Below are 24,637 nucleotides of genomic sequence, written 5' to 3' on the forward strand. Positions count from 1 at the left end.
CTGCAGAAGTCCCAGGCTGGGGTGCCAAAAGTGCAATGCAGAAGATGAGATAAAAATGGAGAGGCAGGAAGGAGAGCGGTGAGCCTCACTATCCTGGTCCTCAGACCAGCGCCCCAGAGTTGATGTGATTGTTCCGTTGTTAGAGCAAACTAAAAATCTGAGAACCCAGAGAGCCAGATAAAAGAAGTTACCATCCTACATAAGGACAGCAGTTTGAACCCCGTGGCTGCTATTTTAATCCCTCGGTTCCCAGAGGCCCGTGCTTTACGTGCCGGGAATGGATCAATTACGCAAATATAATGGTAATGGGGAGCATGTGCTTGGAGCCATGTGTCAGTCCGTGTCACACTGGATGTCCCGGGGACTGCACGTGACATAGGCCAGCACATCCGAAATGCTAACATTGACTTCCTCCTGACTGAACTTCATAGCCTTTCGAGGGTAATTAACAATTTGGTGAAATTGAGTTTGGAAAGAGGGGAAACGCAAAGACAAAATTTCATTTACTCTTTTCCTTCTCTCTCCCTGAGATCTGTTTCCCTCTGTGCTCCTCGCAGTTCAAGTTCATTCTGTAAACAATCGACTCTTATTTTACTCTTGCATTTGGGGGTCACTTTTTAATTTTAAGGCCTTCTGTGATCCCCCCATCTACGTTTGCAGAACCTGGACCATCCGCAGGAAAATGCAGCCTCGTGGATTGTGCGTGGGGCTCTGGAAAGAGCGTGGCCGCACTTGGGCGGTGCAGTGGAAAAACTGTGTTGGCCCGGAGAGGCCTCCATTTGGGGCTGCACATTCAGATATTTGGAGCCAAATCCTCATTCCATGTGACTCCAGGGGAGCTTTGGTCAGTGTGTAATTCAGTGTGGGTTGGGCAAGGAAAAGACAGAAGACGACGAAACTGCCAAGTTTGAGGCCTATTACGCAGTTGTGACCTGACCTAGAATACGGTGCCGAGTTGTGTGTGGGTAACTCAACCATAAAAAGGCAGCTGTGGTCTTATTAGTCGTGAACTTGAGATCATGTTAGTTGAAGACGAATTGCCCCTCAATGATTGATCTGGTATTTGGAGGAAATGCTGTGCTCTCTGCTTCTCCCGAATGGAGACACTAACCAGACCCTCGTCCCACACCCAGCACCTTATTTGTGGTGTGGCTCATCCCAGGGCCTGCTGGGGAGTGATGACCTTGGACTGACAGTTCCCCTTTCAGTAGCAAACTTATGTTTTTCATCTTAACTTGATATGCCAGAGGCATTGAATAACAACCTATATCCTTCCACACACCACATGTCTGTGCCAGGTTTAAGCTGATAAAAGCCGGAGGGAGTGTTTTCTGAGTGGTCTGACTGAGGCTGCAAATGGGGATATTCAATAAGAGACAGAAAGCCCTAGAATTCTGCCCTTAGGCCCCCTTGAAGAAAATCATAGAGATGCTCTGTGCGCTCGGACTCAAAGTAGCTTAAAATTTCAAGCCAAGGGAAATGTCCCGCCCTCTTCTTTGTGAGGTTTTTGCAGCAAGATGACCTGTTTGCTGGAGAGATTAGATTTGTCAGCTTCAGCATTGCATGGGAAGGTCTGACCTTGAGAATTACGGGGCTCTCAGGAAAATCAGCAGCGGAGGAGAAAAGCCAGCTGAGATCCCCTGGCCCACGCTCACGTCTGTTAAGAACCCAGAAGAGGGGAGCAGGGGCAAAGGGGAGCCCAGCCTACCAGTTCCTGACTTCTTCAGAGTCACAGAAAAATCAATATCTGAGACAGACGTGAAGGACTCTGCCTAAACATGGCACCCTTTTATTTCTGTTTCCGAAGAAAAAGAGGTAGAGAGTGGCTTGCCTGCCTACACTCCTTCCTAACCCATACTTGGGTGCTAGATTTGCTTCTGATCCTTCTCCCTACCCTTCAGCCATGCTGGTCTTTGTGGGGGAGATTGGAGAGTAAACCAGCAGGACTGAGGTTCCTTTTGTCCTGAAAATGCAGATTATTTCCAGATGTGAGCTCAAAGGAATCAAAGGTTATATCAGGTATTTGATGAGACTGAAAGCCTTGGGAATACTGTCTTCTGTCCAGATAGCATTTGATTACTTACAGAGCAGTGGCCCCTGTTACTTCATTTGATTCTCACGAAAGCCAGATGCAGTGGGTCGGCCAGGTGCTGTTATTTCCCAATTCTACAGATGAAGAAACTGAGCTGCTCAGCTGGCTCTGTAACTAGCTAGAAATCCCGGAAGTACGTGGCAGAGCAGGTGTGGTCTGGCGATCTTGTCATTCCACCCAGTTACCTGCCAAAGTCTTATCTCAGGCTGCAAAATAACAAGAGATGATGAGTGACTCATGGCATCCTCTGGTGTCATGCATTCATCTGTGACCCCTGCTTCCCCTGTGGTCCCCTCAACTGGGGTAATAATAACATCTTCCTTCTGGCTATAAAGCCTCACCCCCAGCATCCATCAAAATCCTTTCTAGCGGGATCTTCTTGGCAGACCATATTGGACTGGAGTTGATTTCACTTTCCATGTGATACAAGCCAAACTGCTAATTAAGAAGTTGACCAAGAGGTCTCTTCTTCCCCACCTGTCTCCTTTCCTCGCAGGTACACACTGTCAGGTGATGCTTTTCACTACCAGCCATTCAATAACCTTGCTCTTTTTAGTCTCTGCGTGTGATCTAAACCTGGAAATAACCGTCCATTACCTGGGTGGATAAGTGTACATCTGTACATACCTTTACTTTTTGGGCTAGCTTAGGGAGGCTTGGGGGATCCTGAGAAAACAGTCTGTTTTAAACACAGTCTGTTTTAAAAACTTCCATACTCACGGATATGCAAGGGGCTTCTACTGGTGGGTTTCTCTGCCTCCACATGCCCAAGTGGCTCTCCCCCGTCACCTCCTGCTTGTCTTCACTCCAAATGAGCCATTTTACCCCAACACCAGCCTTTTTAGAAATCTCAGCCCACCCACCCCTACTCTATATTGAGCCCACTTACCTTGCTATACCCTTTCTTTTTCCATAGCATGTATCACCTCCTAAAAATAAGTAAAATATAATTGACTTATTTGGTGTGTCTGTTACTTATTGTCTGTCTCTTCTTGCCAGAGTGAATTTCTAAGAGGGAAGGAAGTTGGGTTTTTATTGCTCATTGTTGACTCAGATGGGTGAAGCAGTACCTGGCTCATAGTAAGTGCTCAAAGAGTTTTTATTGAAACAAATCTCCTTCCTCTGTACATCTTACCGCTCTTCTTTAGCTTTCAAGATTGTTCACATGAAAGCCTTCCTTGGTTACTAGTTTCTTTACACCAAATATTCATATGTGTAGTATCTATCATGTGTATGAATGACAGTGCCGTTGGGGCTAAATGGGTCATTTATGAGGGGCATCAAATCACCAGAATGTATTTCGGTTCTGCAGGTATAGGAGTTTTTCATTCTGCCGCCTTTGCTTAGGCCTTGGAAAAACTGCTTGTGGGGCCCCAAGTCACATGATAGCAAGAATTATTCTTTCCAGAGCGTAAAAAACTAGGTGCCAGTTTTCATATCTTGATAAACTGTGATGTGCTTCACCTCTTCCATCCTTCATGACCCTTCTCCCTCTTCTCTACTTTCTTTCACAATAATTGCCAGCACATGTGTGTTACAAGGATTGCCAGTGTAGGTCAGTGGATATTAGTGGGTAAACATACGAAAAAGCAAGCTATTCGACGTTTGTTATCACAAAGACAGAATACTATGGATGGAGGCATGTGGACGATGGAGACACATAGACCATGTGGGCCATTGTCTCTATTCCTTGTAAACTTTTTTCCTACTAAATGAAACTATGAGGAACTTGGTTGTGTCTGACTGGTAGCAGTGATATCCCAACTCCAATAACCAGAGAAATGGACAGTGGCCCAGATGTTCACACTGGGGTTTACTTGGTGTGTCAACAACTGACACAGACGCAGTGGCATTGACTGCCAACATTAACTCTCTTGTTCTTGACCTAATGTATTCATCACTCTTCCTCTTTTTTTTAAAATGTATCTTTATTGTTGAAAGTATTACAACAATACTTTTCCTCTCCACTGACTCCTTCCACCCCGTACCCACTGCCCCCTACCTAGGCCTTCCCCACACTATTGTCTGTGTCCATGGGTTATGCATATGCATATAAGTTCTTTGGTTAATATCTCCTCCACCCCCTCATCCATCTACCCCTTCCCTCTGAGATTCATAAGTCTGTTCTTTTTCTCTGGTTCTATTTTGTTCATCAATTGATTTTGTTCATTAGATCCTACTTATGATTGAAATCATGTGATATTTGTCTTTCTCTGACTGGCTTATTTCTCCAGGTTCTTCCATGCTGTTGCAAAGGGTAAGAAACTCTTTGATCTGGAAATTGGGTTTTCTGAATTGTTTTTACTGCATAATTAGTGCTGTGGGTTGAATTGTCTTCCCCCTGAAAGCTTTTGTCACAGTACCTTTGCTCCTCACTCTACACTAACTTCTTCCGCTGCCTTCTATGTTTCTGATAATGGCTTCTTTGTGAGACAGTATCAATACCTGGTGCCTTCTTTCACTCGTTCTCCTGCCCTTTCCTGTCACCAGCTACCCATCCCATCAAGTGTAACAGATCATTTATGCCTTTTTGCTAGCAAATTCTTGATCACAAACCCATGAGTGTACAAGACACAAGAATTTTTGTCAATAACAAGGGGGGGGGTGAGTTTGGAGCATCTGCACTTCTCTTCTCCTAAGGGTCTCAGGTCAAGAAATAATACATGCATTTCAGCTCCTTGGAAAGCTTTACTCAAGCCTGTTTCCCTTTTCTCACTAATCCCTCATAATGCCCCAGTTTCATAATGTGATTTAGTGAAATTAAACCTGAACAGCCCCAAATTATATAATTAATTACATTTGGCTTCAATTACATTGACTAATTGATCCAAGCCTGCTCCAGGCTACCTGCAGCCTGAGGTGGAACGAGGCAGGTGGTGAGGGCTCATTAGCTTAGTAGTTCATGTGTGCTAGCTAATTTGATTTTTAAAATTGTTATAAATCTCAGATAGACCATACCATAAGTCAGGTGCATCTCCCTTGTTCCAAGCGCTCCATGTTCCATAGGCTTTTGTGATCCCTCATCAAGAAGCCCTCATCATCTCTCACCTGGACCATAGCTCCTACAGTTAGGTCCTTCCTACTCTAACCATTCTACCAAAGTCCCATTCATTTTCCTGACACAGAACACCAATCAGTGGGGATCCCGACCTGGGACTGAGGAGAGGGAGCAGTTGTGGGTGCAGGAGGAAGGATTGTGTGCCCCCCTGAGCACAATCACCAAAAGTTGTGTCTTTTCAACAATGTATTAGGGAGTAGGTGGATGAGATGACTATTGAGAACTTACGACTCTAAGGATATGACACTGAAGCCAAGTTCCTCAGAGTGTCCTCCCAGGAGCAGCAGCACCTGGTAGTTTTCTAGGAACACAGAATTGCCGGCCTCATCCAAGCCTATTGAATCAGAGTCTGAATTTTAACAGGATTCTTGGGTGATCTGTAAGCATCTAACATTTTTTGAGAGTCCCTGTTCTAAAAGAAGTTTTGTGAAAGCAAGGGTCTGTGTGTTCACATGTGATTCTTGTGTTAGTGGTCAGACTGTGCGAGCCAAAGAGAAAGCAATGAAAAAGAGTAGTGTCTGTTATATGCACTTACTCTCCACGTCACCATCCATTTACAACCCCTCTTCCAGGTTTGCTCCCTGATGTAAAAACTTGGCTGTGCTTCTATAATCACCCCTCTTTTCACAAACCCTGTGTATCCCCCCCAAATCTTCAATCTGACATTCTAAATTATGTCCCAACCTATCTTTCTCACTGTACTGGCTCTTCAGTTTTTAGTGTATACTTTAGCCCATAGGTATATTCCTTGGACAATATGGACAAACACCATGCATTTCTCCTTATTGGATTTACTGGTGTAGCCTTCTCACACGCTCTCCTGATTGTGATATCCATTTCTTTTTTTTTTTTTTTTTTAATTTTTTTTTATTGATTTTTTACAGAGAGGAAGAGAGAGGGACAGAGAGTTAGAAACATCGATCAGCTGCCTCTTGCACACCCCCTACTGGGGATGTGCCCGCAACCAAGGTACATGCCCTTGACCGGAATCGAACCTGGGACCCTTCAGTCCGCAGGCCGACGCTCTATCCACTGAGCCAAACCGGTTTTGGCTGATATCCATTTCTATAAAGCCTTTTAAAAAATTCCCCAATCAAAAATGGTCTTTCTTTGAACCCTTATGAAATTGTACACATCTCTTAAACTGGTCATATTGTCTTTATTATAAGTATTGTTTCTCCACTAGATTGGACCATCACAGTGCCCAATACATAATATGGTAGTCGACTAATAATATAATCAGATGACTGATTGACTAAATTAATGAATCTGTGAAGTCAGGGCCTTACCAGGTTATTCCGTAAGAACTATGATTCTATTTGCTTTCTAATTTCCAAGCTGTTAATATTCATCTCCTCACATATCACTCTCAGGCAGTGATTAGACTCTACCAAGGACACTTGCTTAAATAAAAACACAAGATAATGTCAGTCTTTTTTAGCCTATATGAAGTCCAGTCTGATGGTGGCTCCAATGGCTACAGGCTTTCCTAGGCAGAAACAATCTTAGTGTGGTTTGTATATCAAGAGTCCTTCTAGCCTTAGCCGTTTTGTCTCAGTGGTTAGAGAGTTGGCCCAAGGACTGCAGAGTCCCGGGTTTGATTCCAGTCAAGGGCACATACCTCAGTTGCAGGCTCCATCCCTTGCCCTGATCAGGGCTCATAAGGGAGGCAACCAATCAATGTGTCTCTCTCACATCGATGTTTCTTCCCCTCCCACTGTCTCTCCCCCTCCCTTCCATTCCCTCTAAAAAAATCAATGGAAAAAATTATCCTTGGGTGAGGATTAAAAACAGCAAAAGAGTCATTCTAGCTCACCCAGATACTGCAGGCCAATCATCTTTCAGGACATAACTTTACTCAAATAATACTTAATTCAGAAAAGATCTCAAAGGAGCGTTGATGGGAAGAGGACAAGATGTTTCTAGCCAGAGCCAAGCATGACCACTTCCAGAACTTCTCATTTGGACTTTAAAAATAACATTTCCAGGCATGAACCTCAGGAACAGACCTTATTTTATAAAATTACATCATGTTAATTTCACCTTCCCTGATATGAGCATGCTATGTCATAGTCCATATTATACGATATGAATTCTGACCCAACTCCTAGCTTCTCATTTAAAAATTGTTAGCATTTGTTTCCTTTGCTTAAGCAAAACTTCAAAAGCTATATAGCTATTAAGAAACTATTTGTAATGTGAATGTTAATATCATAAATAGCTAAATCACATTTTACGTGGAGAGCTCAAGAGTTTATACATTTAAATTAAAGGTGCTTGATAAAAATGTAGCTTAAGGGTTTTTATACTGTGGTAACCTGTACATAACATAAAATTTACCATTTTAATCATCTTTAAGTATACAGTTCAGTGGCATTAAGTACATTCCCATTGCCATGTAATCAATACCACCATCCATGTGTAAAACTTTTTTATCTTTCCCAACTGGAACTCTGTACCCCTTAAACACTAACTCCCTATTCCCCTCTTCTCCACCCTCTGGAAAACACCATTCTACTTTCTGTCTCTATGAATATGATTACTCCAGGTACCTCATAAAAGTGGAATCATACAATAATCATTCTTTTGTGACTGGCTTATTTCACTTAGCACAATGTCTTTAAGGTTCATCCATGTTATAGTATGTATCAACATGTCCTTGCTTTTCAAGGCTGGATAATGTTCCATTGTATGTCTATGCCACATTTTGTTTATCCATTCATCCAATGAAGGACACCTGGGTTGCTTCCACCTTTGGTCTCCTGTACATAATGCTGCTATGAACATGGGTGTACAAGTGGTAATTAGGTTTCCAAGACAAACTAACACTTTGAACAAGGAGTCAATGTGCTTTCAGGAGAAACACAAGCTATAGAGTTTATAGTCCATTGATTCAATGTCAAAACTTACATCGATGCTGATCACTGATCATGTGCAGATAATTCTAATGATCAGTTCTCCAGGCTATATGGCATATATTACCCATTAATGTGAAAAGGAAACCTAAGCAATATAAATGGGATTGCGCGGATTTCACTTGAGCACTGAAGATAGTAAAGATGATCCCTTCTAGCAAAGATTGGCATTTAATTTCAAAATATATTTCTAATCAAATCATCACACTTAATCCTACATGATTTAGAGTTACCAAAGCTGAACACATCTCAATTTAAAATCACTTTTCTCAGTTTTCCTTTTGACTTCCTGAAGATTCTTCACAGTAGCACTACCTTGGAATGAGGGCAATTTTCTTTGACCACATTCTATATCATATTTATCCACCTTATGCCACTAGATTTGTTCAAAAAGTGGATGTGGTATTAATGGGATGCAGTCCTATTGACAATAGTAACAGCATGGATTGCTAACCACATGATAAGCTCAAGATGCATGTTTGAATTGGCTGTATTTATGTTCCAGATGCAAGATGATTATCTGACAACAGAGGCAACATGATTTAATACATAAGGCCCAGGGGCAGGAATTAGGAAATCTGGGTTTTATTCCTGGCTTCATCACTTAGGTCATGTATACATGAATGGAGTATTTTGTAATTGCATTGTTCTTGTTGACTCCAAACTGTTTCCTGCCCTGCTCCTGCCACCAAAAGTGTTTTACTTTGTTTAGTTGTAAGACCATTGCTTCTCTTCCTTTTCCTTCTACTTATTTTCTCTTTCCTCTCCCTCCCTACTTCTTACTAAATTGTATGAACTTCGTGTTATATAAGTAATACATAAATGCATTTTATTATTTTTGTAAAAGTTATAGATAATGTTGATTCTCTCTTAATGTTTTTTTTTTTTTTTTTTTTTTTTTAATCCCAGGCAGCTCTCCATTTCCTGCTTCTAATTTTGTTCCTTTTCCCTTCTGCTTTTATTTTACTCACTAGAGGCCCGATGCATGAAATTCATGCAAGGTCCTTGGCCCCAGCCCCCGCCACTGCACTGCAGCCTGGGCGGGCGGCCTCTGCTGCCTCTGCTGCAGCCCCCACCCACTGAGGCTTTGTCCAGAAGGAAGGATGTCCGGTCTAATTAGCATATTATGCTTTTATCATTATAGCTTTTCTGATTATAGAGACTCGTCTCGTTTCTAGCCCACCCTATTTTTCATATCTACACCAGCTTGAGTTCCACATACCACCATAAAATACCCTTCTAAATCACACCATGGCACACTTCCTGTTTCCAGTCCAGCATGTAAGAAGTTTGGAAGTTGTCACTCTATCCTGACAACAAGTCAAAAGTTAGATAAACTGAAAATTTAAGAACTTTTCTTAGATCCATCAGAGAAATGAGGTCATAGGGCAAATCACTACCCCCCCACATTGGAGAGACAAACAAGCAATTGCAGAAAATCCCAACTTGAGCAGAATTCCACATACAGCCACCTCCATAGGAACCAGGGATGGGGTAGGGGACCTGTAATTAATGAATTGATGGAGGCTCTGTGTGTGTCAATAACTCTTGAGATTTAAATTTAAGGGGGCCCAGTCATAGAGGATACCCCATACTTTGTGAGTTTTACCCCCAGAAGCTCTACCAGCACCTTACAGGAAAAAAATCCCCTCATGTTTCCAACAGGAGGAGAGGGAAAGGAACTTTGACTTTTTTTGCCATGTACTGTGTGTTTTTTTCCTTTCTTTTTAAAATATATTTTATTGATTTTTTTACAGAGAGGAAGTGAGAGGGATAGAGAGTTAGAAACATCGATCAGCTGCCTCCTGCACACCCCCAACTGGGGATGTGCCCGCAACCAAGGTACATGCCCTTGACCAGAATCGAACCTGGGACCCTTGAGTCTGCAGGCCGACGCTCTATCCACTGAGCCAAACCGATTTCGGCTGTTTTTTTCCTTTTTAACTTTATTGTTGAAAGTATTTCATATGTCCCCCTTCCCTGCTCCCCCCCCATCCCACATTGACCCCTTCTAGTTTGCCTGGGGCCACCTCCCTCCCCAGTACCTCACTCCAGGACTTAACCAGCCTATTGTCTGTGTCCATGGGCTATGCATATATACTTTTAAGTTCTTTGGTTGATCACTTCCTACCCACCACCCTCCCCCACGTTCCCTCAGAGATTCCTCAGTCTGAAGAGAAACCATTTTGAAATACAGCCAGAGTTTCTATTCTTCTTAACAAGCTTTGCCCACAGAAGCAACTATTTCACCAGAGCCTAGCCTGCTAGGGTTTTATCAGAAACTAACATACCTGGGGTCAGGGAAGTACCCAACTCCTGCTGTATCTAGCCTTTCATGAGGAGTAAGGGAAATACTCAACTCCAGCCCCTTCTAGCCTTCCATGTGGAAATTCCAGAGTGAGGCTGGAGAACTGAGAAGCATGTATAGAGTTTACAGTCCAAAGGCATAGGCTCACTAAAGACTGAGACCTAATCACTTCCCTCCTCGCGCACATAACATCACTAAAGGCTTATTTACAGCAGTTCTTTTTGCCCAGTATAACATATCTGCCTATAAAAAAAAAATACAAGACATACAAAAAATGCAAAAAACAGAGTTTAAAGAGACAGAGGAAGCACATCAAAAGCAAGCTCACGTAGCCCAGCCCGCGTGGCTCAACGGTTGAGCGTTGACCTATGAACCAGGAGGTCACGGTTTGAGTCCTGCTCATATGCCCAGGTTGCGAGCTCCATCCCCAGTGTGGGGCGTGCAGGAGGCAGTCAATCACTGATTCTCTCTCATCATTGATGTTTCTTTCTATCTTTCCCTCTCCCTTCCTCTCCTGAAATCAATAAAAATATATTTAAAAAACAAAACAAAACAGGCTCATATATGGCAGGAATGTTGGAATTATCAGACCAGGAATTTAAAACAACTATGATTAATGGATAAAGTAGACAGCGTGCAAGAACAGTTGGATAATGTAAGCAAGAAGTGGGAATCCTACGAACCAAAAAGAAATGAATTCATCTAACAGATAACAGTTTATTCAAAATAATAACAACTATCTGTTTGATTATTGTGATTATATATATACTCATGTATGCTGATGTATAAATAAAATGAAAGACAAAAATGATGCAAGGATCAGAAGGAGAAATTAGGATGATTTTATTATAAGGTATTCACGGCACCCATGAATAGAGTGCTATGTGGAAGTGAACTTGTATTAGATGTAAATGTATACTGAAAACCCTAGGGCAACCAATAAAAAAGTAAAAAAAAAAAAAAAAGTACAACTGATTTGCTAAGAAAGGAGAGAAAATGGAATCACATAAAATGCTCAATTAAAATCACAAAAGGTAGAAAAAGTGTGGAAGACAAAATAATAAAGGAAAAGAATAACTAATAGAATACAATAAGAATTATGGTAGATATTAATCAAACTACAACAGTAATCACTTCAGGTTTTTTTGTTTGTTTGTTTTTTTTTTGTTAATCCTCACCCAAGGATATTTTCCCATTGATTTTTTTTTTTTTTTTTTTTTTTTTTAGAGAGAGTGGAAGGGAGAGGGAGAGACAGAGAGAAACATTGATGTGCCAGTGCCTGGGAACCTGCAACCAAGGTACATGTTCTTGACTGGAATCGAACCCAGGACCCTTCAGTACACTCTATTCACTGAGCCAAATGGGCTAGAGCAGTAATCACTTTGAATATCAATGGTCTAAATGCTCCAATCAAAACACAAAGGTTGTCAAAACAGATTAAAAAAAAAAAAAACCACAAGAGTAGCAAGTGAACAAAAGCCTTATTTAAAATCTGCATTTACTTTGTGAGGCCATTTCAAGGAAAATTTTCTTTACAGTAGAGATGCAACATAGTAGAGTGGCCTAGAGCTCAGCTATTGGAATCAGGAGTTTGAACTGTGGCTCAGCCAGTGACCTTGAGCAGGTTACAAAACCTCTGTAAGCTGACTTTAGTACCTGTCTCAGAGAACATTTCTGAGGATTAAATGAAATAATCCATGTAAGGCATTTAGTACAATATTTGACACACACAAAATAGTAATAGTAGTAAGTTATTCTCGTTAGTATTTGCTATGTAGTTACTAAACATCCAATAAATTTTAGTTAGAACAGTTCAATGTGTTCAATGTCCACCATGTTTGGATAGTTTTCAGTCTTTTCTTAGAAAAGGGTGCACTTACCATCAGTGAATTTAAGGTCTTCATGGAGCAATCCTCATTAGCTTTAAACTAATGGTTAATCTAAAATGATGAAAGGTTCATATGAAATTAAGATGCCCTAGTCAGAGAGTTAAGAAGGCTATCCCACTAAGCTTTGCTTATACACATTTCTGTTAACTGGGAGTTAATATTACTAAGTGACCTCTATGGAAACATCTTAAGATCTGCCTTAACTATTTCTTCCCATACAGCGAAGTGGACTGAAGTGCACTCTGATGTTGTCATGATAGGCATGCTGGACCTCTAAGGCAGGGCAGGATGGACAAAGATATAACTCAGGACTACAGGGGACAAAGTAGCTCTACTGAGGAACTAAGGATCTTGGCCAATACTTAAAATTAGGATGTGACCAGCAGGAATGGTGACCCCAGGTCTGATTTCAACTTATCAAGGCAATGGAATTTAGGCAGAAGTAACATGCAAAAGTCAGCTGACAGCATCTTGGTTCTTTGCATCCCATAATAAGAGGGAGACTGTTCTTTCACAACATCCAGTTGGAGCTGAATATAAACCTATGGTAAGGGAACAGGAAAAAGATCCAGACATGGAGGAAAATATGGTAAGAGCTAGATGGATTGTCAGGGCTTCAGTCAAATGCAATCCATGCCTGGCAGGAAGCTGGAAGGTGTGGAAACCAGTAGCCAAGATGCAAATCTAACCTCCAGTCCAGGAACATGTTTTGGGGGATAGGAGGGAAGGCTGCAGCAAAGATAGTGATAAAGGACTTCCTGGGTACCACATGGAAACTAAAACAGTATAGGGAAGTGCTCTCCCTCCAGGGAGCATGCCCATGCCATTCTCTACCCCATCTCCTTCCCCCACAGGCACGCATCCCCTAACCTCTAAGGGACCCCATGAGACTTGCAACAAGCGAACAATGGGCAGCGGCAGCTTGTCCTGGGCTAACCCCTGGAACCTGTCTCCGAGGCCCCCTTTTCTTTGATTCCCCAGTGAGCCAAAGCAGCCCAAACTACGCTCCCCTATTGCTTCTTCTATGCCCTTCTTGATTTCACTGTTCTAAGTATATTTTGCTGCAGTCAATAAATTCTTGCTTGCTTTGCCAAACAAAACAATAAAATAAAAACAATATAGGGAAGCACAGATACCTTGGAATAATAGAGGTGAATACTTCATGTTACTTCATACACTAAAGCTGAGATCTCTAAACTGGGATCCATTTGTGGGCTTCAGGGTTCCCCCAGAATATATGCAAAATTATTTGAGTATATGCATATATGCAGCTTTATGGAAGGAAAGTCCATTGTTTTCATCTGATTTTCAAAGTAGTTCGTCATCCTAAAAAGCGTTTATAACCACTGGACTGAGTAAAGACCATAGATTTTATTATTTAGTACTTTTGCTAGTGAGACAGAGATATACCCCAAGAATAATACAGGGAGTGAATAATGAAATCACAGCATTTCTATATGTTGCTAATCTTAATTTCCAAAGAGGACCCCTCTGGCAGTGAGAACCACCTGTCTTCAATGTCATCACCAAAGAGGCAACTGGCCATCCTTCAAGTCTGCCTCCTGGTGTGTGGTTGCTCCTCTCTTTTCTTAGTCTCATGTTTCTATAACTGATACTAAAATGTATCCACAGAAGTGGTTCTTAAACTCCTATTTGCAAAGGAGTGCCCGTCTGATAGGGTTTTCTGGTCCAGATCGAAATGAGGACACCAGGGAAAATGTAATGAGTTTTCTTTCACAAAGCTAAATTGATTCCATTGAAATAAGCACCTATTATTCTGATATGGAAAATAAAATGATGCCCTTACTATTTATTTGGTATTAAACAAAATCATTTCTTGTATGTGTTTATTGATGGTGATTATTGATGGTGGTTTGCCCTTTGGTTTTTACTCTGCTTGATCTAGGTTGGTCCTCAATTTTATAAAAACGTTTTCTAGGCCATGAAATCAATATTGTGGGGATTGGTTCCTAATCGACTCAACAGCAAGTTAATGCTACAATCATATTAAGTGGTTGTTTTTCCTATCCCCTGACTCATGGCTACTCATTTGACTGATTTTCCAGAGTAGAATTGGAACTAAAATAGGCAGGACACACTGGCTTATTTACTGTATTTTCCTGCGTATAAGATGACTTTTTAACCCAGGAAAATCTTCTATACGCCCAGTCGTCTTATACACCGGAAAATACGGTATTTGTTAAATAGCTATCTGGATTAGACAACTAGAATAGCATCTGGAACTTTGTAGATGCTCAATAAATGCTTGTTGAAATGGAATTAAATGAACTGTGCAAGGTATATAAGAAGCCCACACCCAGTTCCCTCGTGACCACTGCGAGTTATGCCCAGATGACTGCCACCCAGCAGAGGGCTACACACTTCCCATGAGTGGACAGTGGCTTTTATAAAGGGGTGAGGCATTAGAGCGAGAATCGATGTATGAGAATCTTAGTTCTGACTTTATTATTGACTTACTTGTTTTCTGAACTGACATAGTCATCCAAGTGGACTTTCCAACCTTCTTGCAAGGAGAGAAAAGGTGTCAAATTTGCCTCTGTTGCTTAACAGTCTTGGTCTGAGGACTTTAGGGCTCATTAGTATATGGATGTTATTCAGGGAAAAAAATTCCTTAACATAATAACAAACTCCAGCAATCGTGAAGCCAAAACATTTTTATCTTATGATAGAAGCATTTATTTAAGTTAATGTACTTTTGAGAATGAATATGATTATTTATTGATGGCATTCATACCAGTATATTAAGACATTTTAGTCTTTTTAAATCTATGTGCTTTCATTCTTTATCAGTTGGATAGTATGTTGATTATAGCTAATGCTAGTTTACTCAATAGCCTTTATCTATAAAATCATATTATAAGGAAAACATTAAAATAAATGTCTTCTGCCTTAGTCAGTTTTGCTCAGTGGTTAGAGCATCAGCCCATGGACTGAAGGGTCATAGGTTCAATTCCTGGTCAAGGGCAGGTACCTGGGTTGTAGGTTCAATCCCCAGCCCCAGTTAGGGCACATGCGGGGAGGCAGCCAATAGATATATCTCACATTGATGTTTCTCTCTGTGTGTCTCTCCCCTTCCCTTCCACTCTCTCTAAAATTCAATGGCAAAAAATATCCTTGGGTGAGGATTAGCAAAAAATAAATAAATAAAGTAAACATATTCTATAAAAAGTTGTAATGGGATAGGAATGATTATTAAACTCCTTTACAAAGATGATTCTATACAAGAAATACTTTGTACCACCTTAGTCCATGTAACCCTGGGCAGGTTATGTAACCCCTCTTTGCTCCTCAATTCTATAAATAAGACTAGAATCTACCTCAAAGGATATTAAGTATTAACTGTGATAATGAGTATGCCTTAGCATGACACATGAAAATTATTTAATAAATTTTACCTAATATAATTATATTCTTCTTACTATTATTGCCACATTTTAATTGACATGCCAATACTTCAATAGCAAAAAAAAGAGCTATGAAGAATCTCACATTGTTTTATTCTATTATTAAATTGCAAGTTTCCTTCAGCTTATTTCCATCATATATTTTTAATAAAAAATAGTAGGATATAAGTAAGTTCAATATTCTCCATCTCAAAATACAACACTCTCAGAAAAATCTATCTGTCCTCCAATAAATCTATACCTAGATCATGAAGGCATGCGTACACACATGCTCACATACACAAAATAAATGTCATATTTAATGAGATCCTTGAAGGATTTCAGTCCACTTCCCCAGATGAGGCTCATTCTTTAAACTGAGTTACAGTTTATTACTAACAGTGCTATAAACAATATGGAATGTTGCATAAAAGCATGAGCCTTGGAAGTGGGCTACCTGGTTTCACGTTTCAACTCTGTGATCATGTACAATTATTTATCCTTTCTAATCCTCAATTTCCTCATCTTTAACCCCCACTTTATTGAGGTGAGGCTCAAGTTAAATGAGATACTGCATATAAAATAGTCCGGTGCCTGTCACCTGGTAAATGCTCATTAAGTTTTAGCTAGTATTACTTTTCATTATGGTTGTTGTATTTTCATCTCTAGAAGTTCTAGTTGGAGCTTATAAAGATATCTTCCATTTCTGTCCTCATTATGCATATGTTTTCCTCTAGATTCTTGAGACTATAGAGAATATAGTATTTGTTTAAAGTCCTTGTCTGCTAGTTCCATCATTTTTGTCATTTCTAAATCTGTTTCTACTAATTGATCCCCCCTCAGTCCATGGTTCGTATTTTCCTGCTTTATGCACACCTGGTAAATTTTTATTGCATGCCAGGCATTGTAAATTTTGTCTTTGATTGCTGGATGTTGTTATATTCCTTAATTACTGTTGAATTTCAATTTGGCACGCAGCTAAGTTACTTGGAATAGGTTGAGTCTTTTCAAAGCTTGCTTTTAAACTTTGTTGGAGTGGGTTCAATGAAACTGGTCTATAGCTAATTTAGCCTCCAATGAAGGCAATATCTTTCTAAGGATTCTTTCTATCTCTAGCTGGTGGGACCACAATTCCTACCCCTACTGGTCTCTCTTCTCCTTTCCAGTAGTTTTCCCCTTGTCTAATAGATTACTCTCATGCATATACAAATTAATTCTCAGCTAAAGACTCGAGGGAACCCCTCTGCAGATCTCCAGAGCTTTTTCCTTTCCCCTTCCCTTCCCTTCCCTTCCCTTCCCTTCCCTTCCCTTCCCTTCCCTTCCCTTCCCTTCCCTTCCCTTCCCTTCCCTTCCCTTCTTTACCCTTTTCTCCCTTCCTCTCCCTTTGCCTCTCCTTCTCTATCTACCTGTATAGCCCCCTCACTCCAATACACTTGTCTCACAAACTCTAGATGTCTTGGCCACCAGACCCTGAGTTTCCCCTCCCTGTGCTATAGCCTGGAAACTGAGTTCAGTCATTTAGCTGGAACTGTCATGGACTCACCTTGTTTGCTTCCCTTCTCTCAGGGATAACTGACTGTGCTCCCTGTTGGCTATAGCGTGAAAATCATTATTTCACATGTTTTGTCCAGTTTTCAACTTGCTCCAGGTGGGAGGTCAGTCCAGTCTTTGTCATTTCATCTTAGCCAGAATTGGGAGTCCTTGGCTATTATCTCTGTGAATGCCAGTTTTAGAAATAAAACAGCCCTCAGGTACAAGTCAGGTTACAAATGTACAACAACTGTGATACATCACAGACTGTACAAGTTTGTGTATGTGGTTACAGGATGTTGTTATTAGATACATGAACAAATCTCAGTCTGAAATTTCTTGTTTTTTTCTTCTTATAATGTTTGGCTTTTGGATTATTGGCAATGGTCCAATTATTATGTAAAAGCCACAACTTAGGAAGCTTTTATATAATTTAAAGTCCTGCTTGAGGTATGATTAAAGCTTTTATGAGTGACAAAAAATTAAATTCAAATTTTCCCTAAAAGAAAATTTGATTTTTTAAAAACATTTTGGTTTACTGTGAATATTGACACCATGCAGTCTTCTAATATTGGGTATTAGACTGCTCCTACATAGATACCTTACAATAATAATAAAGCATACGTATGAAGCTGAAGTATGGGAGTCCTTCCCCATGCGATTAATTTTCATTATATAGCCACATTCTATCATTAAGCAATATCACATTGTCCAACATTAGATGATCGTGTGTGTGTGTGTGTGTATGTGTGTGTGTGTGTGTGTGTGTGTGTGTGTAGGAGACAAAGAATTAGCATACATGATGGAGAGTGAATTAAACTACATTTCTGGTTTAAATAAATATTTTATACTTGTTAAAGCATATTTAATCTGCTGACTGAGAATTATAAATCCATTGAGGAACTCAGACTTAACAAAAATTACCCTAGAAATTTAATCACTACATTTTGAGGCATATAAAATGTACTACAAGAAGTGAAATGACTACAATTTGTTCATTACATAGAAGTTGTTCAAATGAGAAACACCTCCCAGATCCACAAACTGTAGTATATATGTCTTATAAAAATTACTCTTAAATCTTACATTTCCCCTTTGAGACATTTATTGTTGCTGGAGAAGGCAGTATGTTTTTTTTTTCCTTATTCCTAAATCTGTCTTCGATTAAACTAGAGAACTCTATAAATCAATAATAACCTTTTAGATATCAACCCCTTCATAATTATGCCCTCCAAATCCAGGTAATTGTTTGCATGCTTTACACAGAAATAAATGGGGGAAAACATGTGTTCCATTTGATTTGGGGGGTAATAAAGATTTATATTTTTTTTAGCATTTGTGAAGTTTGGCTTTATTCTCATTTATATTACATTTGAAAAATTATTTATTTTTTCACAGAGAAACAAATAGATCAGGTAATGCTACGCAGCTCTGGAGGGGGAAAAAAAATCTTGCCTGTTAGGAACCAATATGGATTTTATCATAGTATGGCTTTCATTAAATATAATACTATACAACCAGTGAGTTGAAAGGAATGCTTTACTTTAGTCAAATCCATCTCTGGGTATCTTTCTGATACTCTGGTACATTTCCCAACAGGAAGTGGCTGAACACCCAAACGGCAGTGATCTCAGATTAAGAAACAACGCAGGCCTCCTGAAGTCTCCCTATTTGTGGAATGAAATGACAGCAAGCAGAGAGGCCTGAGGCTGTTTTCCTAGATGCCTACTCGGGGTGCCAGCCATCTGTGTTCATTTAGATGGGGTGTGTGTGTGTGTGTGTGTGTGTGTGTGTGAGTGTGTGTGTGTGTAGGTGGGAAGGGGGTGAGGGCCAGAGCTCAGGTTGCAGGTCTGAGTGTGGGCTGTGATACAGAATGAACCTTCTGCCTAATGCTTCTCAAACAAGACCCCTCATCTGCCGGTCCCTCCAGAGAAGTAATTTCACCAATACCAGCTGCAAGGGGAGTGTTTTGTGTTTTCTTTATTCAAAGTGAAAGATGTTAAACAGAAATTTTCAGAAGCACTTTTGTTTGGAAAAGGGGAAAGGAAGATCATGGAAACTGGAAAACATCCATGAAATTAGCCCCAAATCATGACCAATACTGATCATTTCCTGACAAGCTGTCTATCAGCAAAGCCACAACAATCATTTATTCAGGGCCTTCTGGTGCCAACAGTGATATCACGTTGCTAATTAAATATTGGTGCAATTGTGAAAATTTTTTAAATTTTAACTTTCATAACTATGATAGTGGGTACAATAGCACTTTGCTCTTAGGAGTCTTCTAAACTTACCTTTGTTAATATGCCTCTCTTGTGGATTGCTTTAGCAAGAATTAGAAGAATGTCAGTTTAAAGTAAAGGTCCAGTGTGCCTCTTTAACTCAAGAATAATGAAAGGGAAGAAGACAGAAAGTAGGGATGCACTTGGCTAAGTTATCTCCAACTTTGGTATCCTTTTGTGGAAAAAAATAAACACCTATTTAAATATAACGTCTACAAATAGGTGGTGATTGTATGATTTTATTTATTCAGTATTCATAACCAACAAATCCTGATTGCCTTTAATTGATGTACTTTTCTATAAAATTTTTCAATATTTCTATAGCCAGAAATATCATTGCAATTTTCTTCCAATGTTATATTCTCTTCCTCTCTTTACCTGTCTCTATTTCTCAGTTTCTCTAGTAGTTGTTGAACTGACCTCACTTGACATATTCTATTCTTAAACATACTTTGGTCAGTGTGAAATTGTCTCTCCTAAGTCCTTCTCAAGGGGAAAAATTTCTGTTTATTAACTCTACTTAAAAGCCCATTTTGAAAATAGCCCCTCCACCAAAGATGAAGGAAAGAAAGAAAGAAAGAAAGAAAGAAAGAAAGAAAGAAAGAAAGAAAGAAAGAAAGAAAGAAAGAAAAAAGAAAAAGAAATGGGGTTGGGGGGATGAGAAGAGATAAACCAAAGAACTTATATACTTATATGCATAGCCCACGGACATGAGCAATAGGGTAGTCAAGACCTGGGTGGAGGAGAGTAGGGACTGGGAGGAGACGGGGGAAGGGAAGGAAAAATGGAAGATACCTGTAATATTATCAACAATAAAAAGTATATTTAAAAAGGAAAAACAAAACAAGAAAGAAAGGAAGGAAGGAAGAAAGAAAGAAAGCTCCCAAACTTTGTAGTAGTAAGAACATTTCAGATGTCCTAGACTGGTGTGTGTCTAGCATTGGATATTGCCTGGACCCTTAGGAGAAGTGAGGGAGCACTTATTGAGTATTTCACATATTTTGAGAATTATTTAAAATGAAAAACAGACTCACCTAGATAGAATTCACTGGCCCGAGTTTGCATACCACAATGCAAAAGTTGCATAAGGAGCTAGTTAAATAGCTTCTCCCTTGCTATTCTGGTATTTGACAACTTCTATGAGAGATTTCTTCCTGGGTGCAAAGCATTTTCTTCCTAAAGACTCTGATTAAAAAAAAAAAACTCTCCACATTTTATAATTTTTATGTTCCTTCTACTTTGTCTTATTTCATAAACCAGCAAGCACTTATCTGCCCCAAATTATAGGATTTTCACAAAATTACAGGACAAAGATCCTGTACTTAAGAAACTTAGCATGTGGTTGCGGAAAGCAAAAACTTATAAACATAGTAAATAAATGGAGACCATATATGTTTTGAAGCGCAATAGTGAATGGTTTTGCAAGGAGGTTAGGTGAAGACAAAGCAAGCTCAGAGAAAGACCTTGCTTAGTAAGGATAACATTGAAAAGCCCTTGGAGCAGAGAAGAATGCAGGGAAGAGGATGAAATAATGTTTCAGGAGAGGAGATCAGGTTATTTACTGCCTTTAAAGAACGCCAAAGAATCCTGAACTTAATGCCACTGTAGAATATTGAACAGGAAGTGACATGAGGCAATCAGAAATCACTCTGACAATGAAGTTGGAGGGTTGATGGAAGCATGGAGCAGTTGGAGTCATTCACAGTGATCAGACCGAGGTGAAGGTCATGGCAGAGTTAATGAATCAACACAATCCATAGATACTTAGTGGGGTTTGTTGTGTGTGTGTGTGTGTGTGTGTGTGTGTGTGTGTGTGTGTGTTTTAATCCTCACCTGAGGATATGTGATTGAAAAATAACATTTTTTTAAATGTGAAAAAAAAAAGCAATAATGCAAAAAACAGTGCTTAGCACAGGCTCTGATAAGCTATTGATAAATACTTATTAAAAACATTGGAAATTATTATTATTGAGTGTGTGGCTATAAATATTTTTAAAAACAACATAAATGTTATAAAATAACTTACATATTCTCATAACTTCTACACTTTGCCTTGTTCCTGGTTAATGTGAGAAGGAATTTTCTTTCATAAAGGGTGTCAAAACCAGAAACAGGCTAATAGAAAATACTTCCAAAATTCTAAATAAGTGACCAAGTCTCTCAGCTTGCTTTTTAAAAGATACCTCCATAATGTAGGCAACACGAGGCAGGGCACACAAGCTCAAATATGTTATTAATTACATTGCATCCCTGACATCAACATACTTAAAAATCGCAAAGAACCTCTCCGTAGAGCCGAACCAGAATCCAGGGTCTCCATTCTCAGCTCAGTCCATGTCCCGCTATATACATTGCTGTTCCTAGGGGTCACAGAGCAGCGTTCTTACAACCCCTGACCTGAAACGGGCATAACAGAGCTAATGTCAACTCGGAGCCATTTGGACTACTCTGACGGTGATCCTCAGATGCCATCTCATCCAAAACAAACCTTCCTTCATCGTCCTCTAATTTCCAACTGTGCTTAGAACACACATCACAGCTCCCAACATGTGACCACACTCTGCTCGCCTCGCCAATGCTGAAGTTCAGGCGACAGGTATCTTGTCTCCTGCTTTGCCTTACAGGCATTTTAAAGAGACACCCCTATGATCTTAATTCATGGAAAAGGATCATTCCACTGTACAACAGTTAAAAACCTAGGGAGGCAGTTTAGTAAGTTAGCATTTTTGTTTCATGTGAAAATATGTTTCCAAGTTTATAATGGGAAGTTCAAAAACATTGTTTATTTTCGTTAAAAGCTTTCAGAAGTGTGTAATCTGGACTCTTTATAGGTATGTTCCCTATAAAATGCCCTGAGGAACAGTATACTGGTCTTTCTACAAATAAATGCCTTCAATATCTTCAGTTGCTTAAGGAAAAGGCTCTTTAATTTAGAGCTAAATTAGTCATATAGATAAACACTTTAAAGTCCTTGGAATCGGCAGTTAGTTTTAACAAGCTTTTAAGAGTGTGTTGTATCTGTTATGTTGTGACAACTGTGAATTAGAAGAAGAGAATACATGGGCTCATCCATTCACAATTTGTTTTGGGGGGGGCATCATATTCTGTACTAGACTCTTTTTAAAAAATATATATTTTATTGATTTTTTACAGAGAGGAAGGGAGAAGGAGAGAGAGTTAGAAACATTGATGAGAGAGAAATACCAATCAGCTGCCTCCTGCACACACCCCCTACTGGGGATGTGCCCGCAACCAAGGTACATGCCCTTGACCGGAATCGAACCTGGAACCCTTGAGTCTGCAGGCCGATGCTCTATCCACTGAGCCAAACCGGTTAGGGCTGTACTAGACTCTTTACTTAAGTTGGATAATATATGACTCTTGCCCTGAGGGATCTTCCAATTAAGTGAGGGCCCTTACAGAATTGAATAGTGTCCTCCCCCCAAATTTATGTTCACCCCGAATCTCAGAATGTGGCTTTATTTAAAATAGGGTCTTTGCAGATATAATTAAGATATAAGATAAGATAAGGTCATATTGGGTTGGGATGGGCCCATAGATCCAAGCTCTGGTGTCCTTATAAGAAGAGAAAAAGGCACACAGACAGGTAGATACATAGGGACACACAAGAGGAGGCTGTGTGAAGGTAAGAGCTGAGGCTGGAGTGATGCTTCTACAAAAAATGCCAAGGATTGCTGGCAACAACCAGAAACCAGGAGAAGCCCCTTGCCTAAACCAGTGGTGGGCAAACTCATTAGTCAACAGAGCCAAATATCAACAGTACAACGATTGAAATTTCTTTTGAGAGCCAAATTTTTTAAACTTAAACTTCTTCTAACGCCACTTCTTCAAAATAGATTAGCCCAGGCCGTGGTATTTTGTGGAAGAGCCACACTCAAGGGGCCAAAGAGCCACATGTGGCTAGCGAGCTGCAGTTTGCTGACCACTGGCCTAGACCCTTTGAGTGTCCATGGCTTTGCCAATACCCTATGTGGAACTTCTGGGCCTCAGAACTGTGAGAGAATAATTTTGTTTGTAAGAAACTGCCTGGTTTGTGGTCATTTGTTACAGCAACCCTAAGAAACTAATACAAGCCCCCTCTCCAAAGAGTCTTAGTTGGTCTGGGGTGGACTTGGGCAGCAGTATTTTTATAAATAATTCCAGGTGATGGCATGTATGAGAACCATCACTCCAGTTTGGTGATTTTCAAAGTCTCCCGGACAGCAGCAATAGTAGCAACAGCAGCAACTGGGAGCTTAATAAAAATGCAGACTTTCAAGCTTTACACAGGCCTTCGGAATCAGAAATTCTAGGGGTGGGGCCTAAACATTTGTAGTTTATCAAGCTCTCCAGGTGATCACGATGCCACTGACGTTTGAGCACCAACTTTTCTAGTTGATAAGGGAGGCTAGGAGCAATGGAAGATAAAGAATGAGCATTGAGAAAGGCAACAGGCAGGAATATCTTAGAAAGTAAGGGAAGTGTTTGTATGTTGGGCAGCACTAAGACAGTGCAGCTGAACCTCGACATTGACCATGCAAAGGTGTGTCCAAATAACCATCTTCCAAGTTCAATTTTTGAAGACAAACTGCTTTCAGATTTGGCAGGGGGGCGGGGTGTGAGAGACTGTCCTTATAATGTTGTTGCTATTAGGGCATATGGCCTCCTGACTCTACATTAAGATTATCTAGAGGGACCTGGAGAGTATTATGGTGAGTGAAATAAGCCAGTCAGAGAAAGACAAGTATCATCACGTGATCTCACTCATATATGGAATCCGATGAACAAAATAAACTGATGAACAAAATAGATCAAGAGTCCAGCCAGCATGGCTCAGGGGTTGAGCGTTGACCTATGAATCAGGAGGTCATGGTTCGATTCCCAGTCAGGGCACATGCCTGGGTTGTGGGCTTAATCCCCAGTACAGGGTGTGCAGGAGGCAGCAGATCAATGACTCTCTGATCATTGATGTTTCTGTCTCTCCTTCTCTATTCCTCTCTGAAATCAATAAAATTTTTTTAAAAATAGATCTAGAGACATAGAAGCATGGAACAGACTGATGAATATCAGAGGGAGGGTGGGGGTGAGAGATTAACCAAAGAATTTATAAGCATACTAGAGGCCCGGTGCACAAAATTCGTGCACAGGGGTGTGTGTCC

The sequence above is a fragment of the Eptesicus fuscus genome, chromosome 14 (assembly GCF_027574615.1).
Source record: "Eptesicus fuscus isolate TK198812 chromosome 14, DD_ASM_mEF_20220401, whole genome shotgun sequence".
In the NCBI taxonomy this organism is placed as follows: Eukaryota; Metazoa; Chordata; class Mammalia; order Chiroptera; family Vespertilionidae; genus Eptesicus; species Eptesicus fuscus.